This window comes from Rhincodon typus, chromosome 23, assembly GCF_021869965.1.
Source record: "Rhincodon typus isolate 14 chromosome 23, sRhiTyp1.1, whole genome shotgun sequence".
NCBI classification, from domain to species: domain Eukaryota; kingdom Metazoa; phylum Chordata; class Chondrichthyes; order Orectolobiformes; family Rhincodontidae; genus Rhincodon; species Rhincodon typus.
Genome location: NC_063354.1, coordinates 10,120,802 through 10,129,667, shown reverse-complemented (window position 1 = coordinate 10,129,667; position 8,866 = coordinate 10,120,802).

Here is an 8,866-nt window from a genome sequence, read left to right as displayed (position 1 = left end):
CCTCTATCCCTCTTCTATCCGCCTCCCACTCTCTCCCTATTTATTTCAAAACCCCCTTCCCCTCCCCCTTTTCTGATGAAGGGTCTAGGCCCGAAACGTCAGCCTCTCTGCTCCTATGATGCTGCTTGGCCTGCTGTGTTCATCCAGCCCTGCACCTTGTTGTCTCGGATTCTCCAGCATCTGCAGTTCCTACTATCTCTTAGTTTCTTCCTGCTGTTTTATGCCTCAGAGATGTGCAGAAATGACATTGTTTCTAAATTTGAACAGAAGCTTTATTTACTGTGATTTTAAAATTGCCAGCCGGAAGAAATATCCATTCTGCTTTTATTTCTCTTACTCTAACCACACCATAGGCTGGCGGTGATTTTCTCTTTTTCGTAAAGTCTCTTTGTGAATTTTCTCAAGGACTACTTTTTGATTCTCAGGGGCTCCTTTTTGGTTTCCATCGGCTCTTATTTTATTCTCACTATTCCTTTATTAGATGACGCAGTCATATCCTAACTTTACTTTCTATATTTGTGTTGAAATTTTAGGATTTTCTTTAGAAAGATAACATAACACAAATAACAAAGAATATACATTAAATATTTTCACTTGGAATCTATAAATAAGATTTTTTGTTACTTTATTATTCGTAAATCTCCATTTCCGAAATGAAAATTCTAACTTCTTGGTATAAGGTAACTTATATCCAACTGCAGCCCTTTATAAACAAAAATTGCAAACAATTAGGAGTGTCCAACATTCTTTGGTTTTGTTCAGCTAATTTTTAAGTTTCTTTCCCCTCAATGCTTCTGTGTAAAGTGAGTGCTGACAAATAAGTCAGGATACTAACTTCTGAACAACCAATTATGTAACAAAAGGAATATGTAGAAATCAATTCTTCAGCACCAGATTGATCCACGGTTAATACAAGGTTTAAATCACATGTATTTCATAAGATCATCCGTACTTTAATGAGACTGAAGGAACATGAATTGAGGTTCTTTGTAGCCATATTAAAGTTGTTTTTTTTGTACATAATATATAAACTCATGTTGTCAGGCCTAATGATCTAAGTTTTGAGTCAGACATTGGGATAATTAAAGACCGTAAGATGTAGGAGCAGATGTCAGCCATTCAACCCATTCAGTCCCCTCCACCATTCAATGACATCATGGCTTTTCATAAACCATAATTCCACTTTCCTGCCTTTTCCCCTTAATCCTTGACTCCTTTACTAATTAAAAATTTGCCTACCTTGACCTTGAATATACTAAAGGAACAATTAGAATTGGTGCAACCGGGGTTGAATGATTCAACATTAATAGGCGATAAGCTGAGACAGGAGTTGCCAATTTAAAATCTGACAACTGAAAAAAACTAAATGAATTCAATGCATTTTAGGCTTTTTTGTCAATCAACCTGTTCACAGATGTTATTGCACACCTCTGGAGTAGATGGAGCTTGAACTGTGGGACTTGACACTACTACTGCTTCACCAGGGCTTGTCAAGTAAAATATCAAATAACATTATTTGTTCACATCCCAGCCAAATGCATATTATAATCAGCCTTTCTCCCCAACCATAGACACATGCCTGTCTTTCTAAACGCCCCTCTCACAAACTCAGCAACCTTGGGTTCCACTGTTGTGCTTCTCTGGCTGAGATTTGGGCTAACCAGCTCACCCCAGGCTGAAACTCAGAGCAAAACAAGATACCCTTCCTCTGGCTATACCACAGGCCCATCTAGTACATTCCAAACCCTGCAACTAAGCCTCAAGCCAAGCTAGCAACTCCATTCCCAGCTGGGACAGGGCCAGCCAGAAACCCCTGGCTGAGAATTGGGGCCCAGTCAGCATCTACACCTTAGCCAAAGTTTGGGGCCTGGACCTAATGGGACCTCACCTCACAATCCGGCTTCTCTGGGACTACATCCACCTTACCATTAGTAAAGGCTCTCTCCTCTGCTTTCCTTTTCCACTTCCAGAGGATTGCAAGAGGCACATAGTGAAGGTGTGGGCAAAATTCTTCTGCATGGTGGCAGCAGGATCAGCCATAACAAATCTTCCAGCTTCTCTAATCACAGGTTCCCTCCATCCTGACCTTGCTGCTCCTCCAATCATAGGTTCTGTCTCTGGAAAAGCAGCAAAAGCAATGGGGAACCTATGATTGGAAGATATGTTGCAGTGAGCATAAGAAAACATGTGATTGGAGCAGTTCCTCATATTCAATCTCTTTCACATTCAGGGTCTACCTCATTGGTTGCACAGATCTTTTGGGAGCTTTCAGGACAGATGTGTCTGCTGCCCCCTGTGTATTTTGAACCCCAGGCCCGGCTTGACTAACAGCACAGAGAATTATCAATACTCAAACACAGTCAAATGACAAACAATTAAAGCACTAATCAACCTCCAATGCCAGCTCACTTTCAGGAAATTCTCCACCTTACAACTTAAATTCTTTGTCAACTTTGCAGATGGGTTGCAAATGTGAGAAATGAAGAAAAGCTTTTTTTTAGACAGTATTTGAATACCCCTCGAATCAATGTAATTCGCTGATTACAGCTCACTGTTATAATTAATTTCAATTGACAAATATTTCCCAGTCAAGGTTAAGTAACTCAAACAAATATGAGAAAATAAGTAGCAAATCGATATAATATGATTTATTATTCCCTCAGTTTCTTCCATTATTTCTCTTTGTAATATGGAGGGATCATCCCAAAAATAAAAAATAGAAAGTGATAGAGAAATTCAACTCGTGTTTCTTTCTCCACAGATGCTGTCAGACCTGCTGAATTTCTCCAGTACTTTCTGTTTTTGTTCTAGATATCCAACATGGAATCATAGAACTTAGAACTGTACAGCACAGGAACAGGCCCTTCAGTTCATAGTGTTGCGCTAAACATGATGCCAAATTAAACTAATTCCCTTCTTCCTGCCCTTGGTCTATATCCCTCCATTCCTTCCATATTCATTGTGCTTATCTAAAAGTCCCTGTTGTATCTGCCTCCACCACTACCCCTGGCAGGCATTCCAAACTCCTACCTCTCTCTGTGTAAAAAAACTTGCCTCTCATAACCTCCTTTGAATTTTCCCTCTCTCACCTTAAATGCGTGCCCCCTAGTATTAGACATTTCAACTCTGGGAGAAAGATTCTGACCATTAACCCTATCCATACATCTCATAATTTTATAGATTTCTATCAAGTCTTCCCTCAGTCTCCGCTGCTCCAGAGAAAATAACCTGAGTTTTTCTCGCCTCTCCTTATAGCTCATACTCTCTAATCCAGGCAGAATCCTGGTAAACCTCTTCTGCACCCTCTCCAAAGCCTCCACATCCTTCCTGTAATGTGGCAACCATAATTGAATGCAACACTCTTAAGTGTGGCCTAACCAAAGTCTTATAAAGCTCATAGATTCATACAGCACAGAAACAGACTCTTCGGTCCAACTCGAACATGCTGACCAGGTTTCCCAAATTAAACTCATTCCATTTGCCTGCGCTTGGCCCAAATAAACATTTCCAATCTATGTACCTGTTCAAATGGGTTTTGAATGCTGTAATTGTACCTGCATCTACCACTTCCACTGGCAGTTCATTCCACATATGAACCATCCTTTACATGAAAAGGTTGCTCCTCAGGTCCCTTTTAAATCTTTCTCCTCTCACCTTAAAATTATGCCTCCTAGTTTTGAACTCACCCACTCCAGGGAAAAGAACCTTGCTATTCACCTTATCTATGCCCCTAATGAGTTTATAAGCTTCTCTAAGGTCACCCCTCAACCTTCTAAGCTCCAGTGAAAAAAGTCCCAGCCAACCCAGCCTCTCCTCGTAACTCAAACCCTGCATCTGCAGTTATAGAGTCATGGAGCTGTACATCATGGAAACAGACCCTCCAGTCCAACTCGTCCATGCCTACCAGATATCCTAAATTAATCTAGTCTCATTTACCAGAATTTGGCCCATATCCCTCTAAACCCTTCCTATTCACGTACCCATCCAGATGCCTTTTAAATGTTGTATTGGAACCAGCCTCCACCACTTCCTCTGGTAGTTCATTCTATACACACACTACCGTTTGTTTTATTTCTTGGGTGTTTCAAGTTTGTCTAGCTTTTTTTTGCTATTCAGATTTGCAATGTACCATAAAAGTTACAGAGACAAAATATTTGACAATGCTGTGAAAACTGCTGTGAAAACTGCTGCAAGTCTGTGAATTCTGGGCTGTCTGCTCATTCAATCAGTGGATATCAATTTGGAATAAACATCTACAGCAATGCAGCTGACAGGGTTTACTATTAAAAAGACCCAGCTCCCTCCTCTCATCCTGACATAGGAGTCTTCACAGTGACTCTTGAGACTGAGTCAATATGGTGTGGAGCTGAAGGAACACAGCAGGTCAGGCTGCATCAGAGGAGCAGGAAAGTCGACGTTTCGGGTCGGGACCCTTCATCAGAACTGCTCCTCTGATGCTGCCTGACCTGCCGTGTCCCTCCAGCTCCACACTGTGTTGACTCTGACTCCAGCATCTGCAGTTCTTGCTATCACTGAGTGACTCTTGAGACTGCATGCCCAGTGCCTCAGCACTATATGAAGGTGTGCAAACATGCATGCCCCCACGTATAGCACTGAGGTTAGCACTGCTGTATCAGGCGACCTAAGTGTGATTCTAACCTCGAGCAACATTACATTGGCATAGACCAACATCAACAGGCGATAAGCTGGGACAGGAGTTGCCAATTTAAAATCTGACAATTGAAAAAAACTAAATGAGTTCAATGCATTTTAGGCTTTTTTGTCAATCAACCTGTTCACAGATGTTATTGCACACCTCTGGAGTAGGTGGAGCTTGAACTGTGGGACTTGACACTACTACTGCTTCACCAGAGCTTGTCAAGTAAAATATCAAATAACATTTTTGTTATGACTTTGCATGTTCTCCCCATGTCTGCGTGGTTTTCCTCTGGGTGCTCTGGTTTCCTCTCACAGTCCAAAGATGTACAGGTTAGGTTGGATTGGCCATGCTAAATTGCCCATAGTGTCCAGGGACGTGCAGGCTGCGTGAATTTAGCCATGGTAAATGTGGGTTACAGGGATTGTGAGGGGAAAGGGTCTGAATGTGATGCTCTTCGCGGGGGGGTGGGATGTCATTGCAGATTCGATGGGCCGAATGGCCTCTATCTGCACTGTGGGGATTTAAGGGGGAAATCACTGGTTGATGAATCAGGAGCAGGAATACTGGCAGTTTCCCTCTACTCCAAGCACTCCCCTGTCAGGATAGTACAAACTGCAGATGCTGGAGAATCCGAGACAACAAGGTGCCGAAACGTCAGCCTTTCTGCTCCTATGATGCTGCTTGGCCTGCTGTGTTCATCCAGCTCTGCACCTTGTTGCCCCTGTCAGGATAGCCCTGTTTTACATCAAGTATTAGAAAGTAGAATGAGTGCAGCATCATAGACAACATGGAACAAGCACCCACTCAGCCTCCTGGGATAGGGCTAGGGTTTGCTGCTGATGAGGTCTGACAGGTTCTGCTGGTTCTTCAGCTGTTGAGTAAAGTGACACAGTTTCCTTACTCACTCAGTATTGCACAGCTCTATTTATAGACCAATGTTATCTTGTTCCCCTGACCTCTGAGAAGTAAACAGAGGAAACAATACTTTATTTCCCCTCAGGAAATGCTAGAGATTCCGAGTACATTAGCTTGCGATTGAAACACGATACTGTCCCTCCAGCTTGCAATTCTGTCTGAAATACTGGACTCGTACCTGTACTAGATTACATTGTTGTACCTGTAAACGCCATAGGCCTGCTTAAAGGGGTCGTCTGCAGTGCTCAGAGAACACGGAGGGAAATCAGCAAATTCACAGAGGAACCAGAATTGTTGCCATAGTTACAACAGCCAAGATCAATTGATTAAGCACAGGCTGAAGGAGGAGGCCTGATCTCTATTAGCAACCATATGACAAGGTGTATTTATCCAGCAGTGGGGGAGGGGTATTCAGCTAGTGCCCTCAGAGGAAATATCTCTCATACTCAACACAGAGTCATAGAACTGTACAACATTGAGACAGATCCTTTGGTCTAACTTGTCCATGCCGACCAGACAACCTAAATTAATCTAGTCCTATTTTCCAGCATTTGGCTCATATCCTTCTAAACCCTTCCTATTCATATATCCATCCAAATGCCTTTTAGTTGTTGTAATTATAACAGCCTTCACCACTTCCCTGGCAGCTCAGCGTGAAAAAGTTGCCCCTTATGTCCCTTTTAAATCTTTCCCCTCTCACCTTAAACCTATGCCCTCTAGTTTTGGACTCTGCTACCCTGGGGAAAAGAACTTGGCTATTCACTCTATCTATGTCCCTCATGATTTTATAAACTTCTATAAGGTCACCTCTCAGCCTCCGATGCTCCATGGAAAATTGCCCCAGCCTATCCAGCCTCTCCTTCTGGCTCAAATCCTCCAATCCTGGCAACATGCTTGTAAATCTTTTCTGAAACTTTTCAAGTTTCACATCATCCTTCCTATAGCAGGGAGATCAGAACTGATCACAGTATTCCAAAAGTGGCCAAACCAATGGGTTGTACAGCCGTAGCATGACCTCCCAACTCCTATACTCAATGCACTGACCAATAAAGACAAGGATACCAAATCCCTCCCTCACTGTGCTGTCCATCTGCGAACCAACTTTCAAGGAACAACGACCCTGCACTCCAAGATCTTTTTGTTGAGCAACACTCACCAGGACCTTACCATTAACTGTATAAGTCTTGCCCTGATTTGCCTTTCCAAAATGCAGCACCTCACATTTATCTAAACTAAACTCCATCTAATGATGGCCATACTGTCCAAGGCTTAGGTGTTCAATGTGTGTTGTAGAAGGGAGTAATAGACACATTGGATTATACAAAGGGGAAAGGAGAGTGTGTCTAAATGCTTGCTGATCCTGTCAACTTTGCATACCTAAGGCTCTCTGAACATCAAGTTTCACATTTTTTAAAAAACAGAGATAACAAGGTGTAGAGCTGGATGAACACAGCAGGCCAAGCAGCATCAGAGGAGCAGGAAAGCTAACGTTTCAGATCTGGACCCGAACCGTCAGCCTTCCTGCTCCTCTGATGCTGCTTGGCCTGCTGTGTTCATCTCAGATTCTCCAGCATTGGCAGTTCCTATTATCTTTTAAAAAATAGTCTGCTTTTTTACCCTTAAGACCAAATTGAATAAACTCACACCTCCCCCCCCGTTACTGTCCATCTGCCATTGTATTGCATTTATATAAGGCTTGTTTTGATTTTGGAGTTGCCCACCCAATTAACCTTATTTTATAAGTTCATTTACAGGATTCACAGCATTTATTGCCCAGGGATTTATACGTCAGCCAGACCAGGTAAGAATGGTAGTTAAGAGAGATAGTAGGAACTGCCGATGCTGGAGTTTGAAATAGCAAGGTGTAGAGCTGGATGAACACAGCAGGCCAGGCAGCATCAGAGGAGCAGGAAAGTTTCCTGCTGGTTCCTGGTAGCTTCCTTCCCTGAAGGACATAAGTGAACTAGATGATTCTTTCCCCCAACAATTGACAATAGATTTATCATCATCATTAGACTTTTAATCCAAGGATTTGATTGAATTCAAATTCTACCATCCGCTACAGTGGGATTCAAACCCGGGTCCCCAGAACATCACCTGGGTCTCTGGTTTAATAGTCTACGAATAATACTAGGCCATCACCTCCCCTCTCTGCAGCTTCTCTGTCCCACTCGCTGTCTTCCTTTTCCACCTAACTTTGTTTTGGTAACAGCTACAGATTGACAAACTGATGCAAGGCGTTAGCAATAGAATAACAACCTGCAGCTGCTGTTCTCGGAAGTTAGCTCTAGTCCAAGCTTCGTCACAGCAAGCAGTTACCAGGAACGCAGAGGAAACATTTCAAGGACTCCCGCAAAGCTGCCCCGTCAAAAAAAAAATGCGACATCTTCACCTGTCTGCCGAGGATGGCACAAACTGGAGAAAAACCATCCATGAAAGCATCAACAATTTTGAGCATCTCCGACAGGCCCAGTTACAAACTCTGGAATGAGGGTGAGTAAACCTGAGCAGCCCAACTCTTCAAACATTGTTTATCCCATGGGCAGTATGGTCTAAGGAACCAGCATTGGACTGTTTCATTAGCTCAGGACCCACAGCACATTGGAGTGAAGAAATGCAACCACTATTCCGAGGATGCAGAAGACAGTGAGCAACATTTCTGGCTAATTACTTATCTCTGACTTTCTGAAGAAGGACTCGAAACATTAATTCAGAAATTCACCAAAGATCCTCAGGCAGCACCTTCCAAACCCACAGCCACTTCCATCTAGAAGGAGAAGGGCAGCAGATACATGGGAACATCACCACCTTCAAGTCACTCACCATTATGACATGGAAATATATTGCCATTCCTTCACTGTCGCTGGGTCAAAATCCTGGAATTCCCTCCCTGATAGCATTGTGGGTCAACTACAGCAGGAGGATTGCAGCGGTTCAAGAAGGCAGCTCACCACCACCTTCTCTAGGGCAACTAGGGATAGGCAAGAAATGCTGACCCAGCCAGCGACAGCCACCTCCCACAAAATCAATAGAGAAAAAAAATTCTGTTTCTCTCTCCACAGACTCTGCCACAGCTTTGGGTTTCTCCACTGCTTTCAGCTTTTGTTCCAGCATCTGCAGTATTTTACTTTTATTTATCTCTTTTGCCCATTTCTGCTGAAATGAAGGAAGACTTGCTCAACAGTGGACATCTCAAAAGAGCTTTACAGTTAATGAAGTATTTCTGAAGGGTAACGTGCAAAGTCCACATCCAAGCTGTGCACAGAAAGCTCCCACAACCAACATTGCAGG